This window comes from Pleurodeles waltl, chromosome 11 (genome assembly GCF_031143425.1).
Source record: "Pleurodeles waltl isolate 20211129_DDA chromosome 11, aPleWal1.hap1.20221129, whole genome shotgun sequence".
Lineage (NCBI taxonomy): Eukaryota > Metazoa > Chordata > Amphibia > Caudata > Salamandridae > Pleurodeles > Pleurodeles waltl.
Genome location: NC_090450.1, coordinates 11,360,673 through 11,378,089, shown reverse-complemented (window position 1 = coordinate 11,378,089; position 17,417 = coordinate 11,360,673). Strand labels below are relative to the sequence as shown.

At 49.8% G+C, this 17,417-nt stretch overlaps 1 long non-coding RNA gene across 1 annotated transcript in view; it reads right to left on the bottom strand.

The window, feature by feature from the left end:
* Nucleotides 1-3,911: 3,911 nt before the first annotated feature.
* The window catches only part of LOC138266532 (uncharacterized), a 35,753-nt gene continuing 22,247 nt past the window's right edge, over nucleotides 3,912-17,417 (bottom strand). The window contains exons 2-3 of the long non-coding RNA XR_011199532.1: nucleotides 4,901-5,042; nucleotides 3,912-4,059 (exon numbers count right to left, since the gene is read on the bottom strand). This is a non-coding gene — a long non-coding RNA (uncharacterized lncRNA). The remainder of the gene's footprint in view (nucleotides 4,060-4,900; nucleotides 5,043-17,417) is intronic.

Below are 17,417 nucleotides of genomic sequence, written 5' to 3'. Positions count from 1 at the left end.
CTCGGATAGATCCCGCTGCACCTATCCCACAGCTGCTGTGATACGTCACACAGTACCTACCCTGCAACTGCTCGGATAGATCCCAGCGCACCTATCCCACAGCTGCTGTGACGGGTCACACCACACCTACCCCAATGCTGCTGCGATGGGTCACACAGTACCTACCCTGCAACTGCTCGGATAGATCCCGCTGCACCTATCCCACAGCTGCTGTGATACGTCACACAGTACCTACCCTGCATCTGCTCGGATAGATCCCAGCGCACCTATCCCACAGCTGCTGTGACAGGTCACACCACACCTACCCCAATGCTGCTGTGATGGGTCACACCACACCTACCCCAATGCTGCTGTGATGGGTCACACCACACCTACCCCAATGTTGCTGTGATGGGTCACACAGTACATACCCTGCAACTGCTCGGATAGATCCCAGCACACCTATCCCACAGCTGCTGTGATGGGTCACACCACACCAACCCCAATGCTGCTGTGATGGGTCACACCACACCTACCCCAATGCTGCTGTGATGGGTCACACCACACCTACCCCAATGCTGCGGTGATGGGTCACACAGTACCTAGCTTGCAGCGGCTGTGATAGCACACACAACACCTAGCCTGCAGCAGCTGTGATGGGTCACAATGCACCTACCTTGCTGCTGCTGCTGCTGTAATAAGTTACACAGTACCTACCCTTCTGCTGTTATGATAGGTTACACCACACCTACCCTGCAACTGATAGGTGACATCGTACATACCATGCAGCTACTGTGATAGGTCACACAGCACTTACCCCACCGCTGGTGTGATAGGTGACACCGCACCTACCCTTTAGCTGCTGTGACAGCTCACACCACACCTAGCCTGTAGCTGCTGTGATGGCTCACAATGCACCTACCCTGCTGCTGTGATGATAGGTTAAACCGTACATACCCTGCAGCTGCTGTCAGGTCACACCGTACATACCCCGCAGCTGCTGTCAGGTCACACCATACATACCACACCGTGCATACCCCGCAGCTGCTGTCAGGTCACACCATACATACCACACCGTGCATACCGCGCAGCTGCTGTCAGGTCACACCATACCTACCACACCATACATACCCCGCAGCTGCTGTGTCAGGTCACACCATACATACCACACCGTACATACTCCACAGCCGCTGTGTCAGGTCATACCGTGCATACCCCGCAGCTGCTGTCAGGTCACACCGTACATACCACACCGTGCATACCCCCCAGCTGCTGTGTCAGGTCACACCGTGCATACCCCGCAGCTGCTGTGTCAGGTCACACCATACATATGCCGCAGCTGCTGTGACAGGTCACACCGCACATACCCCGCAGCTGCTGTGTCAGGTCACACCATACATATGCCGCAGCTGCTGTGACAGGTCACACCGCACATACCCCGCAGCTGCTGTGACAGGTGACCCCACACCTACCCCATGTCATGGTTCCTAAATCTTGGTATGATGCATGTTCTCCTGCATTGTCCCACATGCCAAAGAGAAACACCCAATCCTTGCAAGCTGAGTAGGGTACCCGACCCTCTCGTTATCAGTGACATCAGGCAAAACAGAGGTTCCTGTTTGTCACTTCAGATATATTTCTTTGTCTTTGGGCGAAGCTCACACATTTAGAGGATTTTTACTCCAGTCAAAATACACAGGAATTTTGCCTATACTCTTCAATTCCCCTCTCCCTTTATTACAGCTAATGGCAGTGCTTTTCTATAGCAATAAAGCAAAAAAAAAAGTCAGAGCATTATGGACTTAAAGCGTAGCAGCTGTTATTGCCTCGCAATATTGTCATACGCATAAATGAGTCCCCTTTTCCTAATTAGCCAGCACGGGAAACCATACAACTGTGAGTCAACTCATCTGCAGGTAAATATAATCGCAGAGCAGCGCGCGGATGTCACCTGAGGCAAGGTGGCGCTGGAGGTGGATACCACCTCCCTCCTCATTCGCTGCAGCGGAGCATCTCAACTGCTGCCTCCCATACATTCATGGAGGCAGGGAGAGAGACCAGCGGGAATGTTGACGCGGGGACCTAATTGATTCCTACGGTCAAACAAGATCATCTGTTAGTCGGAGGCCTTGCACTAATTGGTCTGCCGCACTAATAACGCCAAGCTGTTCCATGCCTCTCTCCGAGTACCGCTGGCGAGCCGTCGCGGATGAAACGCGTGGCAGCAGGGCCTGTGCCACGTGGGGCCTATTATCTGGCCGCCATTTTGTGCTTCCAAATACCCTGCAGCCTCCAGCCTGTCTCTGTAGCAATTACAGAGTGTGTATAATAAGAGCTCCCTGGGCCCCCTCCTAATCACAACAAAACGTTTTTCATGGATGGCGGGTGTGCGCTGAGACAAGCCTGGGAGAACCTCCCCTGCAGCAGGAGGGTTAGTGATAAGACAGCAGTTCAGAACAGTGGTCAAAGTGCATCAAAAAACATCTGATCCTGAGTGCAATTGGTGTGGGAGGGGTGTCAATGATACCTGGGAGGGGACAATGAGCCTGGGGGCGTGATCAGTGATCCTGGGAGCGTTTCAAAGACATGGCTAAAAAGAACAAAATATTCTGTCTTTGACCTTCAGGTAACTGCATTTAAAATAACACACTTAGGGCCAGATGTAGCAAAGGGTTTTTCCCATTCTGTGTCAATGGGAAAATGTGTTCGTACATATGGCCCTAAGTGACAAAGACATGCAAGTTTACTTAACCAGTGAGAGGCGCTATTTTACGTGATTAAACTGTTAGCTAATGTGAGCACTGCAGCTGTCTGTGCATGTAACCAGAGAGCCACAAATTTGAAGCCTGGTTGGTGCAGTTTGGGAAAAGTAATTTGTTTATTTTTAATGCTATAAGGTTCCAGCCTGTGGCAGAAAGCATTGTGAATATGTAAATTATTATTTTAAATTTGCATTACACACAGTGTAAGATAGCCTGCCACAAAATGCAGAAAATGACTTAGGTTAAGAAACAAAAGTGCTTTTAAAATATAGAATTTAGAACTATGCAGACTGTACCTAGTCCATGCATTTTGTAAAAGTGGTAATTAAAAACGTACACTCCACATCTCAGCAGGTAACACCTTTGCAATACCTCTCAAAAATAATAAATCTTTGTTATCACTAGGCTTCAAGTGACTCCATCAATTAAAGCTAATAGCTTCTTCTGATATATTTGCAGATTGACCAAATGTAGGCGTTTACAATTCTTCAGGCAGCAGGCATCCTGGCAAGAAGGCTGTCTGCCCCTCCCTCTGCTTCACAGCACAGGATGCTCCCTTCCTTCCACTTCAACAGTGCTTAATTTGTAAATACAAATATGCCGGTGCCTAAAGCTCTCTTCTGATACATGCTGCTGTTGCAGTTAAATGTGCAAACACAGAATACTGAGACAGCATAATCCTGAAGGCATCTGGTCCTCTTTAATTTATTTGCAACCACTCCCTTGCCCTTCAGCTCACTCTTGCAGCTTTCTGCTTTCTCCCTTCGGGAAACTTTTTCATTTTTCTCTTCCTCCATCTTTCCTACATGAGGCTTTTGCTCACAGTAAATGCTTGAGGCAGAAAAATAAGTGTCGGCCCTCAAAAATAAGTACCGGCCCTCAAAAATAAGGGCCGGTGCCCTGCACTGGAAACCACCTGCTCAAATTAAGCACTGCTTCAGCGTCCCAGGGCAGTTGATTTTCAACAAAAAGTAGGGGAGCTGCTTTTGATAAATTCAAACAAAAGGATGTGCATGCGTGCCCCACAGATCCCACCCCCTTTGACCTTGGGTTCAGAGGGCTATTGCGTTGATGAGTTCCCCAAAGTCATTCTAGAAATTCAGGGCCGTGTAACCTGTGCTCTCACACAATTTATTGAGGCGCAATGAGCAGCAGAATATTTTTAATTTAATAACACTTTAATCCCAGATACATTATTTCATTGCCGAAGAGTTTGTTTTTCAAAGAGCGTTTACAGATGATCAGCAGATGGAAGGCTCTTCTTAAGACGCGGATATCATGAGACCTGCCGGTACACTTTAAATAGGATGTGCTCCCTCTATTAAAAAAACATAAAGGTTTGGGATGTCATAACTCACTCATAACTCACAAAACCATTGCTTTTTTGTTTTAAAAAAAAGCACCACATTTTAGCTTTATAATGACAGTCAAAAGTGCACATTTTAAAAGTGTAGCCAGCAATATCTGTTCAAATATTTCTACTAAGTGAGTCGTGAGATCAGTTAGTCCTTTAAGACATAGATGTGATTCACTGTTGTGTAAGGGAATGAGAGTGTTCATGAGTGTGTGTGTGGGGGGAGGGAGGGGGTGCGATGGGGCGAATGAGGAGGAGGTAGAGAACCACAAACCGGTGTCTGCCAAGGGAGGCCTGGTTGTGGGGTGCACACAACACCCAGGGAAATAGAAGACGGATTATCAGTGGGAAAAATAAACAAAGAAGAATGACCAGAAAGGGAAAGAAGACCAAGTAGGAGGCTCAAAGAAACAAAAAGTGGAGTAACTCCCCAGACAGCGCCGAGAATGTCAAAGGAGGAAGGTATTTGGGGAATCCGGCTCCATCACAGAGGAGGAAGAATCGAGAGAGGAAAGGTGGTCTCCTGATCTCCCCAGGTCCTCCCACGGCACGCGGACAGGTGGTGGCCAAGTCAGGTTTGTCCACCGATGGATGTCAGGTGCCTAAGGAGACAGGCAGCCAAGGCCTTGTGAAGGGGAGTTAGAAGGGTAAGGGACCTGCACAGGAATATTACCTCTGAAATAAGGGCCAATAGCAGGGACGGGAAAGGTTAAAGGTTTCTGCCAGAGCGAAGGGTCGAGCAAGAGGAATCCCTGACCGCCAATACACTAACCATACTACAGGGTGTGCTAACCTTTGTGTTTACCTTCATGGTTTTGATGAATTTTTCCTGCTGATTCTCTGAGGTTTACAAGACCATATGCTGGGGAGAAGCCACGAACCATCGTAGAAGCAGCCAGGGCCACCAGGACCTTCAGAGGTCAAGGAGATGGTGGCTGATCCGATACCTGTGATGGAGACAGTGCAGATGAGTCGGAAACTCTGAGACTGTGAACTTTATCCTTCGCTGGATTGCCCGACAGCTGGGATCCAAAAAACTCACCAGTGATGCCCTTAAAATACACCGAGTGCCCGCCCGCCCTCTCCCTGATGTACCGAGGACCAGTCCCATCCCACCGCAGCCACAAGATGAGAACCATCGTTGTCTTTTTCTTGACTGTGGCATCAGCTTCTTCTCCACATTTTGGCGGACATTAGTCAATAAAAACAGAACCCCAAGTGTTTTCAGAGCAAGGTCCTGACAGCACAACTGTAGCCACCCGGACATTACTTTACCGACATGGCCAGAAAGTTTATGTTGATGCTGGGAAAAGGAAATTCAGCACATGATAACATTTTCCCTTATGAAATATAAACCTAAAACACCAAACACAAGAAGGCAGCACTTAAAAAGTGTTTCATGACTATCTAAACTGTGCCTACATGGATATTAAGGTAAACGAGGCTGAATTGCCAAGTTAAACAAGCATTTGCAATGCAATAGGTATCCCGTTTGCTCGAGTTAGAGGTATTAGCATTGTAAATTTCTAACTGGAACTTTCTTGCCACACAAACTGAAAATAAAAAGTAAAACAGTTGACATAAGCGAGCCGATTCAAAATGCCACTGTGAGCGCGAAGGATAGAGACAAAACGAAAAAGAAGTTCTCTCGCAGTCAAAGTTATTGGCAAAAGTGCAATTATTCATGTAACAGGGTCGATGGCCAAGGCGGTAACAAAACTGCCCCAAGGAGGGACAAACGTAAAGCAGTTACCAACGAGAAGAAAGGATTTTTGAAAGGCAAGGCCATGAACGAGTGATAGTGATGGGCTTGTGGTGGACGTGGTTAAAAGCACAGATACATACCAACACATCGGAAAAGCAGCGCTTGCGCTCTGCTATGCTCAACCTAAAAAAGGAACAGTGGATTTCACAGCACATCTTATCCACCTGCCAGCGTCCCCTCACCAAAGGCCAGCGTGGGAATAACAGCAAACACTGTTCCTCTGCTCAGGTTTTTAAACAGAAACGGTTGTATAGTTCCTTTTATAAAATAATTTGAGGTATACCTCTGCAAATAGTAAGGTTTCATCTGTTAGGCGCTAGTTTTGATCTCTGGAGGCGCTAGTTTCAATCTCTGGCTTTGCATAACAGTCTGTATTCTGCTCTGGGTTCAAGTGATAAAGAACACCTGGTGGAGATCACACTTCGTGGCAACAGAGCAGAACTCACACTCGTTGTTGAAGCAGAGATATAACTCCAGTTCACAATTAAAGCTTATTAAGAAACAAAAACATTATTTGTTCAGCTGCACGACAAACCTTTAAAGAAAAGGAGAATACAACAATCCTGGGTTGCACTAGTGTGCAACTTCCCTGGGTGAGCAAAGCTCACACCTGTGGGCATATTACAAGGTGCTATGCCACTGTTTGTGCCAGTGGTCACTTTCTGGTGCGCCGGAAGTAAACAGGGACAGTGCACCCCATCACTGGTAATCCGCTGCCCCGGGGGCAGCCATGAACTGCTGCCTTCCTTGGAAGGAGCCCATTAGGGAAAGGCTGACCAGCGTTTAGAAGCAACCGCTCTGTCTTTCACCAGGCATGGATCACACTCCTGGACTTCAGAGGTGTCCCTGCACGTGGGTGCAGTGAGAGGCAGCTCCTGCACTCAGGAGGATGTCTGCGGGGTCCGTGAGACCCTTTCGCTCTCCCAGGGGCTGCCCTCAGGGGGTGCAGTGAGAGGCAGCTCCTGCACTCAGGAGGATGTCTGCGGGGTCCGTGAGACCCCTTTCACTCTCCCAGACGGCTGCCCTCAGGGGGTGCAGTGAGTGGCAGCACCTGCACTCAGGAGGATGAGATCCGGGGTCCGTGAGACCCTTTCGCTCTCCCTGAGGGCTGCCCTCAGGGGGTGCAGTGAGAGGCAGCTTCTGCACTCAGGAGGATGTCTGCGGGATCCATGAGACCCCTTTCACTCTCCCAGACGGCTGCCCTCAGGGGGTGCAGTGAGTGGCAGCTCCTGCACTCAGGAGGATGTCTGCGGGGTCCATGAGACCCTTTCGCTCTCCCAGACGGCTGCCTTCAGGGGGTGCAGTGAGTGGCAGCACCTGCACTCAGGAGGATGAGATCCGGGGTCCGTGAGACCCTTTCGCTCTCCCTGAGGGCTGCCCTCAGGGGGTGCAGTGAGAGGCAGCTTCTGCACTCAGGAGGATGTCTGCGGGATCCATGAGACCCCTTTCACTCTCCCAGACGGCTGCCCTCAGGGGGTGCAGTGAGTGGCAGCACCTGCACTCAGGAGGATGAGATCCGGGGTCCGTGAGACCCTTTCGCTCTCCCTGAGGGCTGCCCTCAGGGGGTGCAGTGAGAGGCAGCTTCTGCACTCAGGAGGATGTCTGCGGGATCCATGAGACCCCTTTCACTCTCCCAGACGGCTGCCCTCAGGGGGTGCAGTGAGTGGCAGCTCCTGCACTCAGGAGGATGTCTGCGGGGTCCATGAGACCCTTTCGCTCTCCCAGACGGCTGCCTTCAGGGGGTGCAGTGAGTGGCAGCACCTGCACTCAGGAGGATGAGATCCGGGGTCCGTGAGACCCTTTCGCTCTCTCCGACGGCTGCCCTCAGGGGTGCGGTGAGAGGCAGCTCCTGCACTGAGGAGGATGTCTGCGGGGTCCATGAGACCCTTTCAATCTTCCAGATGGCTGCCCTCAGGGGGTGCTGTGAGAGGCAGCTCCTGCACTCAAGAGGATGTCTGCGTGGTCCGCGAGACCGTTTTGCTCTCTCCGACGACTGCCCTCAGGGGTGCAGTGAGAGGCAGCACCTGCACTCAGGAGGATGTCTGTGGGGTCCATGAGACCCCTTTCACTCTTCCAGGGGGCTGCCCTCAGGGGATGCGGTGAGAGGCAGCACCTGCACTCAGGAGGATGTCTGCGGGGTCCGTGAGACCCTTTTGCTCTCCCAGATGGCTGCCCTCAGGGGGTGCGGTGAGAGGCAGCTCCTGCACGCAGGAGAATATCTGCGGGGTCCATGAGACCCTTTCGCTCTCCCAGACGGCTGCCCTCAGGGGGTGCGGTGAGAGGCAGCACCTGCACTCAGGAGGATGTCTGCGGTGTCCATGAGACCCCTTTCACTCTTCCAGTTGGCTGCCTTCTGGGGGTGCAGTGAGAGGGAGCTCCTGCACTCAGGAGGATGTCTGCGGGTCCATGGGACCCTTTCGCTCTTCCAGGGGGCTGCCCTCAGGGGGGCAGTGAGAGGCAGCACCTGCACTCAGGAGGATGTCTGCGGGTCCATGAGACCCTTTGATGTCTGCGGGGTCCATGAGACCCCTTTCGCTGTCCGAGACGGCTGCCCTCAGGGGGTGGAGCAAGAGGCAGCTGCTGCACTCAGGATGATGTCTGCGGGGGCCATGAGACCCTTTCGCTCTCCCAGACGGCTGCCCCCAGGGGGAGCAGTGAGAGGCAGCACCTGCACTCAGGAGGATGTCTGCGGGTCCATGAGACCCTTTGATGTCTGCGGGGTCCATGAGACCCTTTTGCTCTCCCAGGGGGCTGCCCTCAGGGGGTGCAGTGAATGTGTCCCACTTTTTGTGGCTCATTATCAGTGGACCTCCCGATGGCCTCTTTGCCTCTGCATCCGTGTCCATATTAGAGCACCTGAGGGAATGCCCTCTTAGGATAGCACCAGAGCTGTATGTCTGTTGATGCCACCTGTATTATAGAAGGGGCCACACAAGCATCTGCGGACCCTTTTCATATGCAACAGTACACCTGGGGCAAAGAAAATAGGTACACACACTTGTGCTTCCCTGGCACTGTCTGGAATATGGCCCCTGGGGCTTTATGAGGAGGTTGTGTAGATGTGCACCGCAGGTATGTCAAGGTTCAGACTTCAGTGCCAGGGTACCCTCCTGGTGACCGTACCCTCTGCTGGTCTGCATCACACACCACCTTCGGGGTGCACACAGCCAGGACATCAGAGCCTTTATGCTTATGCACAGGGGCAGTGCTTTGGTTGGGTGGGGGGGGGGGTTACACCCCCTATAAAACTAATTCCCTGATAAATAGTTGGGTACAGATGCTTTCAGTCGGGTATGGTGAGACTTTTACCAGATTTCAGCAGGAATCTTTACAGACAAAAACACACACTTTCTCCCTCTTGGTTTTTAAAGTCGTCAAAAATATTGGTAATTTTACAAATTATTGTGTTTTTCCTCACTTAGTACCCCTACCAACCCTCATTCTTCTCTGTTTCCGCTTCCCCCTAGGCCCCCCATGCACCCTGATCGTGGTATAATGTATTTAATCATTAAATGTCAGCCTGATTGCTGAGCTCACACCCCGCCCCAGTCCTACTCACCACTCTGCTTAGGCGCCTGCATCTGTAACTTGTTGCAGGGCAAGAGGCGAATAGATTCCTCCATTTCATGGGGTTCTGTCCATGTACTAACCGTGTGACTGCACCCAGATATCACAGAGGGGGCACAGATCGTATGTAGCCTCTCCTCTCATACAAAGTGGGTCCTAAGAGGTGCAAAGAATAGATCTGTTGTGCTTCCAGGGACCTCTGCCAACACAGCCCAGATACAAGCCGCACAAGTGTTTTTATAGTTATAAGTCCTATATGGCTTATTAATTAAACATGCCTTTGGAAAGACTTTAATGAAGGAAACGGAAATAGCTACAAGATGCTGCCAGTAGGTGAAGTCAGGAAGACATTGTCTCAGGGGCCACAGTAGGGATGTCAGCATCCCAAGGGCTGATCCCCTTACGGGAGGGAGGCGCCATCTGCTGAGACCTGTCCGTGGGTGCCCCATAAAAGTCTCTAACTTTAAGCCCAATGGCTTTGGCTCAGCCTTTCATCCTTCTGAGGTGATAACAGGCATGGAATAGTAACTGGCGGTGACATGGGACCCCTGGAAGGAGGCCCATGAAACAAGACGGGGGAACTGGAGATCAAGGCAACAATATACATTTTGTGGTGAGGTAGACATCAGACTTATTTTAAGGATTTATGAGCCACGACACATATATTCTGGGCCATCCTTTTCAGGCCATTTAAAGGTTCGAAGTAATAGAAACGACACCGATATAAAAACAAATTTAAATGCCACTTATACATAGAAGAAAGACCAGGCGGTGCATGTTCAGGAGTTCCGCTTTTTATATTCATTTCAGCGAAGCATCTGCTGTATTTCAACAGTGAGTTCACTGTAGGTTTTACAAACATACAGATACCCAGAGCTGTTTGAGTTTCATTTTTTGTGCACACATACAACCTATGTAGGCTTTGTGTCAGTGAGGTACACTGAAGCCGCACAATGTACACCAGAGTGTGAAACCCCCTCCAAGCGCTAGATGTGTTCTCTTGTGCAATTCAAGCCGTGCTTAGGACGCATCCAGCACTGGGCCCTGAGCTCTCACCATGAGAGAGGCAGAGTGGAGGTTCCTGTTTATTCAGTGCATAAGCACCTTACTATGCTTCACTTTCAGTGCAACAAAGTGAACCCTGTCTTACAGGGGCAAAAAAAGATAACATCCAACATAACTGCCTGTAAAGGTAAAGACTGCTGATGCCAATTATACGAAGCTCTCATAGCAGACACTTGAAATTAACCTGACACCTGGGCCAGAATTACCGATTCACCATAAACACCCTTAATCCTGGTGCAGACCGAGCTCCAGTTTCAAGGCAGTAGTCTGCATATCACTGAGACTGCAAACCTGACATCCTTTTCCAGATGAGGCAAGAATCCCCCGCATCTGGATGCAGTATGCAGTGCTTAATTTGAGCTGGTGTTTTCTGGGCTCGGCCCTAGCAATTGTCAATACCGGCCTGCCACGTGGTGGTGCTGATTACCTAATTTTGTGAGGAGCACAGTAACCGTTGTTTAATAATGAAAACTACATTAAAGACATGATATCTGCCACCCAGCACTGTAAGAATAGCTTGGGGAGCGTGTTTTAGTTATTTTAGTGTATATTTTAAGTCTGAATTGCCACTCTTGTACGAGTGTGATGGTTAGTTGTGATGGTACTGGCAGTGCTAGTGTGAGGAATTGCACTGGCCTTCTGACCAGGGCCTTGCACTGATTGTTTTTATAAATTAAGTACTGTATATGAGTGCACCCTTCTGTGGGTGCATAGCTGTAGGTCCCAGGGACCCCCGTGTCCCTCCGAATGCTCACCCTCTGAGGGCACATGGATTGCCGGCCATGTCACATGTGTTGCTAATTAGCATGGTTCTCGACTGCTTTCCAGACACTGGGCCCTCCTCGGTCATACAATGCAGACTCAAAGGGTTTCCTCATCTGCCTCCCCCATGCAAATGAGGGTATAACCCTTTTTTTGAATCCCAAAAGCACCAGTGGCTCATTCTGTAATACCAATGTGCCACGGGATTGAGAAATGCATGCAGATGTGCCTCCAGGGTGCTTTGTATAAAATGGCCCTCGATGATGAATTCCCGTCTTCCACGATCTTTATATTGGTGACAAGGAAGGGAAGTTTCCCAGGGCGAGCAGACACACACCCTTCAGTACAAACCCTTTGACTATCAAGAGCCACGGTGAAACTGTTTGACACAACACTGTTTACTGCTAAGAGAAGCCACAAACCTAATGTGTAAGATGGTCAGATGTATCTATGTGATTCATTACCAAAAGCCTTTACTGTTGGGCAAGAACTCTGAATGAAGCTCCCTGAGCCAGGCTCCCCTCCCACCAGCAGCCAGTGCTCCATTTGCAAAGGAGAATGCACCAGGCCATAGTTCTGCTCAGAAACCCGCAGTCGGTGCTGTTGAATGTTGGGGTGCTGAATGTGAAGGCCGTGAGTCTTGATTCCAACTCAAGCCTTTTTAACCCACCATCAAACACTCTCTGCTGCTTTATATCACTCACGCAGTTTCTTTTTATCCCGGCTTTGCCCCTTTGTCAGTGTTTTTCCACTGGTTCTCCTGCTTCTTTCCCCTTTTGTGTTTTTCTCTCTCTTGCTCTGGATCAAAGTCTGTTGAGGTAAAATAGTTGCCGGTCACCAGCGATCAGTGGCGGGGGGCCTATCCACAACCACTGGCCGAAATTCAACACTGGTGATGACATTTATAATAGAAAAGCATTTTCACTTGTACAAATTTGAACAATTTGTGGCTCATGGCATTGCTCCCAGATGACCCCGCTGCCTTTTGTCTAGGTTTGTGCTATAGAAACACTATTCGCATGCATACTTATGCAAATACAGGCCAAAGAATGAATGTGAGATTGTTTACTTTATTTTGGACGCAAACAATGTGCCAACATATTTGAATTGTGAAAAAAACATTGATAAGGGTTGCAGACAGTTTTGGTAAACTATTAACTTATGTGTTTACTTCCCAAATGAAATGTACCCAAAAACATTTGCAACTTGAAAAAAACCCACAATGTTTACAGACAGTGTGGCTTTCTTAATGTGTAATTTTTAGCGAGAACATTAAATAACATTTCCCTAAGGCGCCATTTATAAATCATGTTTGATGCGTGTCAGTATTTAAACTACTGAAGGGGCATCAGTGTAAACCCTGATGTGAGAGTTGGGCCCTGTAGGAAGTTGGCTCTGTATGTGCTATTTCAAAGTAAGGAATAGCATGCACAGAGTCCAATGGTTCCCCTTAGAGGTAAAAGAGGGGTAAAAAGAGATAATACTAATGCTCTATTTTGTGGTAGTGTGGTCGAGCAGTAGGCTTATCCAAGGAGTAGTGTTAAGCATTTGTTGTACATACACATAGACAATAAATGAGGTACACACACTCAGAGACAAATCCAGCCAATAGGTTTTGTATAGGAAAATATCTTTTCTTAGTTTATTTTAAGAACCACAGGTTCAAATTTAACATGTAATATCTTGTTTGAAAGGTATTGCAGGTAAGTACATTAGGAACTTTGAATCATTTCAATTGCATGTATACTTTTCAAGTTATTCACAAATAGCTATTTTAAAAGTGGACACAGTGCAATTTTCACAGTTCCTGGGGGAGGTAAGTTTTTGTTAGTTTTACCAGGTAAGTAAGACACTTACAGGGTTCAGTTCTTGGTCCTAGGTAGCCCACCGCTGGGGGTTCAGAGCAACCCCAAAGTTACCACACCAGCAGCTCAGGGCCGGTCAGGTGCAGAGTTCAAAGTGGTGCCCAAAACGCATAGGCTTCAATGGAGAGAAGGGGGTGCCCCGGTTCCGGTCTGCTTGCAGGTAAGTACCCGCGTCTTCGGAGGGCAGACCAGGGGGGTTTTGTAGGGCACCGGGGGGGACACAAGCCCACACAGAAATTTCACCCTCAGCGGCGCGGGGGCGGCCGGGTGCAGTGTTAGAACAAGCGTCGGGTTCGCAATGGAAGTCAATGAGAGATCAAGGGATCTCTTCAGCGCTGCAGGCAAACAAGGGGGGGCTTCCTCGGGGAAACCTCCACTTGGGCAAGGGAGAGGGACTCCTGGGGGTTACGTCTGCAGTGAAAGTCCGGTCCTTCAGGTCCTGGGGGCTGCGGGTGCAGGGTCGTTTCCAGGCGTCGGGACTTAGGTTTCAGAGAGTCGCGGTCAGGGGAAGCCTCGGGATTCCCTCTGCAGGCGGCGCTGTGGGGGCTCAGGGGGGACAGGTTTTGGTACTCACAGTCGTAGAGTAGTCCGGGGGTCCTCCCTGAGGTGTTGGTTCTCCACCAGCCGAGTCGGGGTCGCCGGGTGCAGTGTTGCAAGTCTCACGCTTCTTGCGGGGAGATTGCAGGGTTCTTTAAAGCTGCTCCTTTGGATAAAGTTGCAGTCTTTTTGGAGCAGGTCCGCTGTCCTCGGGAGTTTCTTGTCGTCGTCGAAGCAGGGCAGTCCTCAGAGGATTCAGAGGTCGCTGGTCCCTTTGGAAGGCGTCGCTGGAGCAGAGTTCTTCGGAAGGCAGGAGACAGGCCGGTGAGTTTCTGGAGCCAAGGCAGTTGTTGTCTTCTGGTCTTCCTCTGCAGGGGTTTTCAGCTAGGCAGTCCTTCTTCTTGTTGTTGCAGGAATCTAATTTTCTAGGGTTCAGGGTAGCCCTTAAATACTAAATTTAAGGGCGTGTTTAGGTCTGGGGGGTTAGTAGCCAATGGCTACTAGCCCTGAGGGTGGGTACACCCTCTTTGTGCCTCCTCCCAAGGGGAGGGGGTCACAATCCTAACCCTATTGGGGGAATCCTCCATCTGCAAGATGGAGGATTTCTAAAAGTTAGAGTCACCTCAGCTCAGGACACCTTAGGGGCTGTCCTGACTGGCCAGTGACTCCTCCTTGTTATTCTCATTATTTTCTCCGGCCTTGCCACCAAAAGTGGGGGCCGGGGCCGGAGGGGGCGGGCAACTCCACTAGCTGGAGTGTCCTGCGGTGCTGTGACAAAGGGGTGAGCCTTTGAGGCTCACCGCCAGGTGTTACAGCTCCTGCCTGGGGGAGGTGTTAGCATCTCCACCCAGTGCAGGCTTTGTTACTGGCCTCAGAGTGACAAAGGCACTCTCCCTATGGGGCCAGCAACATGTCTCTAGTGTGGCAGGCTGCTGGAACTAGTCAGCCTACACAGACAGTCGGTTAAGTTTCAGGGGGCACCTCTAAGGTGCCCTCTGGGGTGTATTTTGCAATAAAATGTACACTGGCATCAGTGTGCATTTATTGTGCTGAGAAGTTTGATACCAAACTTCCCAGTTTTCAGTGTAGCCATTATGGTGCTGTGGAGTTCGTGCAAAACAGACTCCCAGACCATATACTCTTATGGCTACCCTGCACTTACAATGTCTAAGGTTTTGCTTAGACACTGTAGGGGCACAGTGCTCATGCACTGGTACCCTCACCTATGGTATAGTGCACCCTGCCTTAGGGCTGTAAGGCCTGCTAGAGGGGTGTCTTACCTATACTGCATAGGCAGTGAGAGGCTGGCATGGCACCCTGAGGGGAGTGCCATGTCGACTTACTCATTTTGTTCTCACCAGCACACACAAGCTGGTAAGCAGTGTGTCTGTGCTGGGTGAGGGGTCTCTAGGGTGGCATAATACATGCTGCAGCCCTTAGAGACCTTCCCTGGCATCAGGGCCCTTGGTACCAGAGGTACCAGTTACAAGGGACTTATCTGGGTGCCAGGGTGTGCCAATTGTGGAATCAAAAGTACAGGTTAGGGAAATAACACTGGTGTTGGGGCCTGGTTAGCAGGCCTCAGCACACTTTCAATTCAAAACATAGCATCAGCAAAGGCAAAAAGTCAGGGGGTAACCATGCCAAGGAGGCATTTCCTTACACAACCCCCCCCCCCAAACGAAAGAGGATGAGACTAACCTTTCCCAAGAGAGTCTTCATTTTCTAAGTGGAAGAACCTGGAAAGGCCATCTGCATTGGCATGGGCAGTCCCAGGTCTGTGTTCCACTATAAAGTCCATTCCCTGTAGGGAGATGGACCACCTCAACAGTTTTGGATTTTCACCTTTCATTTGCATCAGCCATTTGAGAGGTCTGTGGTCAGTTTGAACTAAGAAGTGAGTCCCAAAGAGGTATGGTCTCAGCTTCTTCAGGGACCAAACCACAGCAAAGGCCTCCCTCTCAATGGCACTCCAACGCTGCTCCCTGGGGAGTAACCTCCTGCTAATGAAAGCAACAGGTTGGTCAAGGCCATCATCATTTGTTTGGGACAAAACTGCCCCTATCCCATGTTCAGAGGCATCTGTCTGCACAATGAACTGCTTAGAATAATCTGGAGCTTTTAGAACTGGTGCTGAGCACATTGCTTGTTTCAGGGTGTCAAAGGCCTGTTGGCATTCTACAGTCCAGTTCACTTTCTTGGGCATTTTCTTGGAGGTGAGTTCAGTGAGGGCTGTCACAATGGATCCATATCCCTTCACAAACCTCCTGTAATACCCAGTCAAGCCAAGGAATGCCCTGACTTGAGTCTGGGTTTTTGGAGCTACCCAGTCCAGAATAGTCTGGATCTTGGGTTGGAGTGGCTGAACTTGGCCTCCACCTACAAGGTGGCCCAAGTAAACCACAGTTCCCTGCCCTATCTGGCATTTGGATGCCTTGATAGAGAGGCCTGCAGATTGCAGAGCCTTCAAAACCTTCTTCAGGTGGACCAGGTGATCCTGCCAGGTGGAGCTAAAGACAGCAATATCATCAAGATAAGCTGTGCTAAAGGACTCCAAGCCAGCAAGGACTTGATTCACTAACCTTTGGAAGGTGGCAGGGGCATTCTTTAAACCAAAGGCATAACAGTAAACTGATAATGCCCATCAGGTGTGGAGAATGCTGTTTTCTCTTTTGCTCCAGGTGCCATTTTTATTTGCCAGTACCCTGCTGTCAAGTCAAAGGTACTTAAGAATTTGGCAGCACCTAATTTGTCTATGAGCTCATCAGCTCTAGGAATTGGATGGGCGTCTGTCTTGGTGACAGAGTTGAGCCCTCTGTAGTCCACACAAAACCTCATCTCTTTCTTTCCATCCTTGGTGTGAGGTTTGGGGACTAAGACCACTGGGCTAGCCCAGGGGCTGTCAGAGCGCTCAATTACTCCCAATTCCAGCATCTTGTGGACTTCCACCTTGATGCTTTCCTTAACATGGTCAGACTGTCTAAAAATTTTGTTTTTGACAGGCATGCTGTCTCCTGTGTCCACATCATGGGTACACAGGTGTGTCTGACCAGGGGTTAGGGAGAAGAGTTCAGGAAACTGTTGTAGGACTCTCCTACAATCAGCTTGCTGTTGGCCAGAGAGGGTGTCTGAGTAGATCACTCCATCTACTGAGCCATCTTTTGGGTCTGATGACAGAAGATCAGGGAGAGGTTCACTCTCTGCCTCCTGATCCTCATCTGTTACCATCAACAGATTTACATCAGCCCTGTCATGGAAGAGCTTAAGGCGGTTCACATGGATCACCCTCTTGGGGCTCCTGCTTGTGCCCAGGTCCACCAGGTAGGTGACCTGACTCTTCCTTTCTAGCACTGGGTAAGGGCCACTCCATTTGTCCTGAAGTGCCCTGGGAGCCACAGGCTCCAGAACCCAGACTTTCTGCCCTGGTTGGAACTCAACCATTGCAGCCTTTTGGTCATACCAAAACTTCTGGAGCTGTTGGCTGGCCTCAAGGTTTTTGCTTGCCTTTTCCATGTACTCTGCCATTCTAGAGCGAAGGCCAAGTACATAGTCCACTATGTCCTGTTTAGGCTCATGAAGAGGTCTCTCCCAGCCTTCTTTAACAAGAGCAAGTGGTCCCCTTACAGGGTGACCAAACAGAAGTTCAAAGGGTGAGAATCCTACTCCCTTCTGTGGCACCTCTCTGTAAGCGAAAAGCAGACATGGCAAGAGGACATCCCATCTCCTTTTGAGCTTTTCTGGGAGCCCCATGATCATGCCTT